The 5,832-nt window shown below is 42.5% G+C and overlaps 1 protein-coding gene across 1 annotated transcript in view; it reads right to left on the bottom strand.

Moving 5' to 3' along the window:
• GULP1 (GULP, engulfment adaptor PTB domain containing 1) overlaps nt 1-2,740 on the bottom strand; it is a 322,650-nt gene extending 319,910 nt beyond the window's left edge. The window contains exon 1 of the mRNA XM_006024632.3: nt 2,600-2,740. The gene's annotated coding sequence lies outside the window, so the exon portion shown is untranslated. The remainder of the gene's footprint in view (nt 1-2,599) is intronic.
• Between the last annotated feature and the right edge of the window lie 3,092 nt (nt 2,741-5,832).

The raw sequence follows: 5,832 nt of genomic DNA, 5'->3' as shown, positions 1-5,832 counted from the left end.
CATAGCCCAGCCTCTAGCACGGATCTTTGAAAACTCTTGGCGCTCTGGTATAGTGACCGAAGACTGAAAGAAGGCCAATGTGGTGCCTATCTTCAAGAAAGGGAGGAAAGTGGATCCGGCTAACTATAGGCCCATTAGCCTGACTTCTATCCCAGGGAAGATCTTAGAAAAGTTTATTAAAGAGGCCATCCTTAATGGACTGGCCGACACCAACATCTTAAGGGATAGCCAGCACAGGTTTGTTGCGGGTAGGTCTTGCTTGACCAATCTCATTTCCTTCTACGACCAGGTGACCTATCACCTGGACAAGGGAGAAGAGATTGATGTCATATATCTTGACTTCAAAAAAGCCTTCGATCTGGTTTCCCATAATCGCCTCTTGGAGAAACTGGCCAATTGTCGCCTGGGGTCCTCCACGATCCACTGGCTGGAAAATTGGCTCCGGGGTCGGACCCAGAGGGTAGTAATCGATGGAAGTCACTCATCGTGGTGTCCTGTGACCAGTGGGGTCCCCCAAGGCTCTGTCCTTGGACCCATACTGTTCAACATCTTCATTAATGATGTGGACACTGGAGTCAGAAGCGATCAGAACTGGCCAAGTTCGCCGATGACACCAACCTCTGGGGCAAAGCATCCACACCAGAAGACAGGCAGGTTATCCAGGCTATGTTGGCTAGCACTATGCAAGAAAGAGACTTGGGGGTCATCATTGACCACAAGATGAACACGAGCCTGCAGTGCGATGCTGCGGCTAGTAAAACGACCAAAACGCTGGCTTGCATCCATAGATGCTTCTCAAGCAAATCCCGGGACGTCATTCTCCCCCTGTACTCGGCCTTAGTGAGGCCGCAGCTGGAGTACTGTGTCCAGTTTTGGGCGGATGTGGAGAAGCTTGAGAGAGTGCAGAGAAGAGCCACGCGCATGATCAGAGGTCAGGGAAGCAGACCCTACGATGACAGGCTGAGAGCCCTGGGGCTCTTTAGCCTGGAAAAGCGCAGGCTCAGGGGTGATCTGATGGCCACCTATAAGTTTATCGGGGTGACCACCAATATCTGGGGGAACGTTTGTTCACCAGAGCGCCCCAAGGGATGACGACTAGGTCGAATGGTCATAAACTACTACAAGACTGTTTCAGGCTGGACATAAGGAAGAATTCTTTACTGTCCGAGCCCCCAAGGTCTGGAACAGCCTGCCACCAGAAGTGGTTCAAGCGCCTACACTGAACACCTTCAAGAGCAAACTGGATGCTCATCTTGCTGGGATCCTATGAACCCAGCTGACTTCCTGCCCTTTGGGCAGGGGGCTGGACTCGATGATCTTCCGAGGTCCCTTCCAGCCCTAATGTCTATGAAATCTATGAAAGTCTATGAAATCTATGAAACCCCAATACTCAATCTAATCAAAATCACTACTCATCATAATTCTCAGTCATTGTTCCTATTTTACATATTTGAGTAAGAGAGACATTTAAATCTGCCGGATTCCCACCAGAGGTTGTTCAAGCACCTACTCTAAACACCTTCAAAAGACATCTGGATGTTCATCTTGCTGGGATCCTATGATCCCTGCTGACTTCTTGTCCCTGGGGCAAGGGGCTGGACTCGATGATCTTCTGAGGTCCCTTTCAGCCCTAATGTCTATGAAATCTATGAAATCTTAAAGTAAGGGAAACTTAGTCACCAAATTGTATTAATTGTTTAACATAGCTATTTATTGTAGTAACAGTTTTAAAACAAACTTTTAAAAAGTTGAAATGTTTTTGACATACAATATTGTTGTGACTTAGATTAAGTCACATTGAAATGAGGGTGCAAGGGAAAAGTAATGACTATACTTAGTTTCAGGTAGCTAAAAGAAGCAGTTAAGCTGTTTTCTGCTTATGAAACCAGGTAGGTGAAACTAGACCTTAACACAAGCCCAAGTCACTTCCGAAGTATTATGCCCCACAGTGAAGTGCTCTTCCCTGGGATCTCGCCGGTTCTGGGACTAGTATCATTCCCAACCATGAACTACCCAGAGCAGCAAGTTGAAACATAGCCTCCAGTCATTTCCACAGAGCCCAATTGTAACTGGCCCAGGGTCCCAAGCCCTTGGACCTAGTCACAAGGTGGTCAAAAGCCAGAAATTAAATGTGAGGTGAGAATCCTCTGTAGGATTCTTTGTAGCCGAGAATGAAACATCTCACCTTTCAGGATCAGCACTTACAGCTTCTGAGATCTTAAGGTCATTATCACAAAAAGGGGCTCAGCACATGAGAAAAAAAAGTTGAAAACAAAAAGGTAGAGATGCTATGTGGCCATTTCATCAAAGGGGAGGACAAAAGCTGTGGAAGAGCTATACTCCATCCAGAAATACTATCCGGACCACTACAAGGATCTGATGGTCCTGGGCAACACCCAGTGCCGGATTTAATAAGCTTCAGCTCAGGCCTCTAAATCAACCCCCAGGCTGCAAAGGATTGGCTGTCAGACCAGAAGCGACCGCAGACCAGCAAACTGCAGCCCCACAGAGCTGGGTGGAGAGGCCACGACTGGGCCCACAGCAGCCACGGTTGAGGTTTGGACCCACCCTCCCACCTGGGGGGTGGACGTATCTTTACCTGTGTTCCAGCTGGAATTTCTGACCATGGGGCTCTGCACGGTGGTCCGCAGTTTGCAGGGCTGTGGCCACTTCCAGTCCGCAGTTTGCCAGGCCACGGCATAGAAAGGTTGGGAACCCCTAGCTTAGGACCCCAGCATGTCATGATCCAGCTCTGGCAACACGCAGTTCAGGAGGGCCATGGTGATGACAACAGAAGCTACCACCATGGTAAAGGAAACGGAGCTGCTGTAGTTTGAGGAGACAGTGCAACTGGAAATTATCATCAGGTTTCTGTCCCAGAGATAGGCAGTAAGTGTTCTGGTATCCCTTCCTAACCAACATTTTTCAGACAATCTATAAATGCCTTGTACCACCAACTTTTTTTTTCTATTGCTTTTCATGTTATTATTCATGATACTGCAGAACAACAGGGAGCTAGATCTACCTAGATCCAGAATTCAATGGAAATATGAATGCTGTGTTCTCATCAATATAATGTGTAACATTTAAAACATTCCCAAACTACATAAAACCAATTACAAGGCTGAGTTGGCTTAGTGGGGAAGCAGTAGGATACTGAACTGCCAATTATGACACCAATATTATGATGCTGCTGTTATTCTTAGCTCCAGGCTAGTTAAAGATTAAGGTATTGTGCTCATCCTTCAAAAAGAGCACTAGTCTTACAGCTCTCACAGAAATCTGCACCACACATTGATTATTTTAATGCTTATTTTCTCTTCAAATTTGAAAATGGAAAAAATCCTGCACTAATCATATTTGGCCCTAACACATTCATCATAAATCTCTAGAGTAAGACCTGCTGGAATTTATGAGATTAGAACCTCTAGGATCCTCTGAGCACAAATATTTGAAGATAAAGCAGCCGCATATTCCAGTTCAGATTATACTTAGTGGGGCTAACTAGATGCTGTTTTCTTGTTTTTTTCCAGGAACATCTGACATTTTTTAGCAACAAGTACAAGCAAGCCACCATAAATGCAAAGTACTTCTTCATAAAAACACTAAGCACTTAAGCCCTCATAGGATTCATATATGTTCTGTTACATCATTTCACTGTAAAGTAAAATTAAAAAAAAAAGTGTGCACACACACACACTTCAAATTAGATTCACATTCTTTCCAGTCAAATGAATTAATCAGGTTTGTAGTCTTTCCCTGCAAGTCTGCTAAAAATAAAACTATTTCTTCATTTAAATCTCAAATAAAATTGGCAGGGGGGCAGAGTGTTGCTTGTTATTAAGATATTTAACAAGTCATTATGGGAAAAGCATGCCTTGTCTAACAAAAATACAATGAGCTGGACAAGGGGAGGGGGGGCGGGGGTTCTTTTGGTTTCTACTTTTTCAATTTTTATATAGAAACTCAGTCTAAGCTTTAAAATTTGAGAATATCCTGGAAACCAATTAAAAATATTTACTGGACAAATCTATTTGACTGTAGGGGATAAGCTGAAACACTTGCCTTGGTAAAATTCTTTCTGTGGACTTCCTGCAGTTCACTGGAATGAGGGTCCCCTCATTAGATTCCCATAAAAAGGAAGAGGAAAATACTCAAGATGGACCATCCTTCAGAATCCTTCTCTTTCATTTCTATGTTCCCTCTTGCAGGCCTCAAAGACAGCACCTTAAATGCAGAGAGGTTCTTTGCTTTTTCAGACCTTCAAACTAGGCACACTTAAAAATTTGCACATTCCTACAAAAAAAAAAAGTAGACTATGATTTGCAACTTCATTACTTAAAAAATATCACCATTCCATTTGGTTCTGTAGGGTGCAGGAGGAAATATGCTACATAGGTTCCTTTCTGTTTTGTTTCTTTGTTATATTTCTTTTCATTGTAAATGTAAAAAATGTAACCTTCTGTTAGGATGTTATTCCACCATCTTCACTTCCTGAATTAATATGTTTTACTAGATTATATTTTCCAAAACATCCATTCAGGTTTCACAGTACACAATTACTGTTTGTCAAGCATTTTGAAGTTTGTGTGTAAAAATAAAATAGCAGTAACTTATGTAGGTGACCATCAGAAATATATTACTTAAAAAATTATCTTGCACGTAGTTCATGCCTCCTAAATATTCTCCATCCAGCTGTAAAGCTCAAGACATTCAAAAATCAAGTAAATACAAAAAGGATGGAGTAAAAAAAAAAAAAAAAAGTTTAATAAAAGGGCACTTATCACCTAATATTTTTTTAGTTTCTTATTAAATAGTAAACATTGAGAGCTGAAATTCAGTGATGATTAAAATAAAAAAGCAGATTAAAAACATTTCTCTTATAAACATTAAGGACAATTGAAAAAACACACTGAAGACCAGCAGAAACCTGCTAAGAACTTAAGCATTCATGAAAAAGCCAGATGTCTTATAATTCAGTTCAAATACTGCTGCAAGCCTCACACACCAATATTGTAGTTTTATGCCCATTAAAATACTCCCTTTAAAAAGTTGCATAAGGATGAATCTCTTTAGGGCTAGGGACAGACATTACACATAAACCAGTTTAAGTGATCAGAAACCGGATTAAACCTGTCACCCTGTCATTCCCTACATCTATGGGGTAGGCTCAGAAGATAGGATTTCTACATTTAACAGCTCCATCTGTAAGAATTCAATTCCAGCTTGTCTTGGTGATTCACTCAGCTCTCACTAGTGGCTTCAAGTAGCTAAGGTTATGCCATAGTGCCATGTTTGGAAGCACTCTTCAACTACCTTGCTAGACCTAAGGGTACTGAAATGATGTGCCTGGCCCTTCAAATGCATGAAGCCTCTTAAGGCACTGAGAACCAACCTTACTGGCAGACATAACACAACATAAGCTTCTCCCCCACCCCTCCCAAGTGTCACTCTGTTCTCCTTCCGCTGCCTGTTCCTTGGCTCTCCTCTCTTCCCTACCCTATCTGCTGCTGCTTTCTCTGCTACCTGAACATATCTGCTGTATGCTACACAAAGCAGCTCTGCAAGCCACTTGTGTAACATGTGCTACAGATTGTCCACCCCTCTTTTTAAGGTGAAGCCAGCAATATAACTTAAAAGAAAAATACTGCCACAAATGGTAAGGGAGCAAGGTCGTGGATAGCTTAAAGCACCATTACCAACAGATCACAATACCACAAAGCCAAGGAGTTATGGTTAAACTCTTGACTAACAGGAGACCACAGAAACCAAACGAAGGATGGAAAAAAGAAACAAACATATCTGGGTAATGACCAAGCCAACCTAAGCAAG

The sequence above is a fragment of the Alligator sinensis genome, unplaced genomic scaffold, assembly GCF_000455745.1.
Source record: "Alligator sinensis unplaced genomic scaffold, ASM45574v1 scaffold67_1, whole genome shotgun sequence".
In the NCBI taxonomy this organism is placed as follows: domain Eukaryota; kingdom Metazoa; phylum Chordata; order Crocodylia; family Alligatoridae; genus Alligator; species Alligator sinensis.
This window is presented reverse-complemented; position numbering and strand designations above follow the sequence as displayed.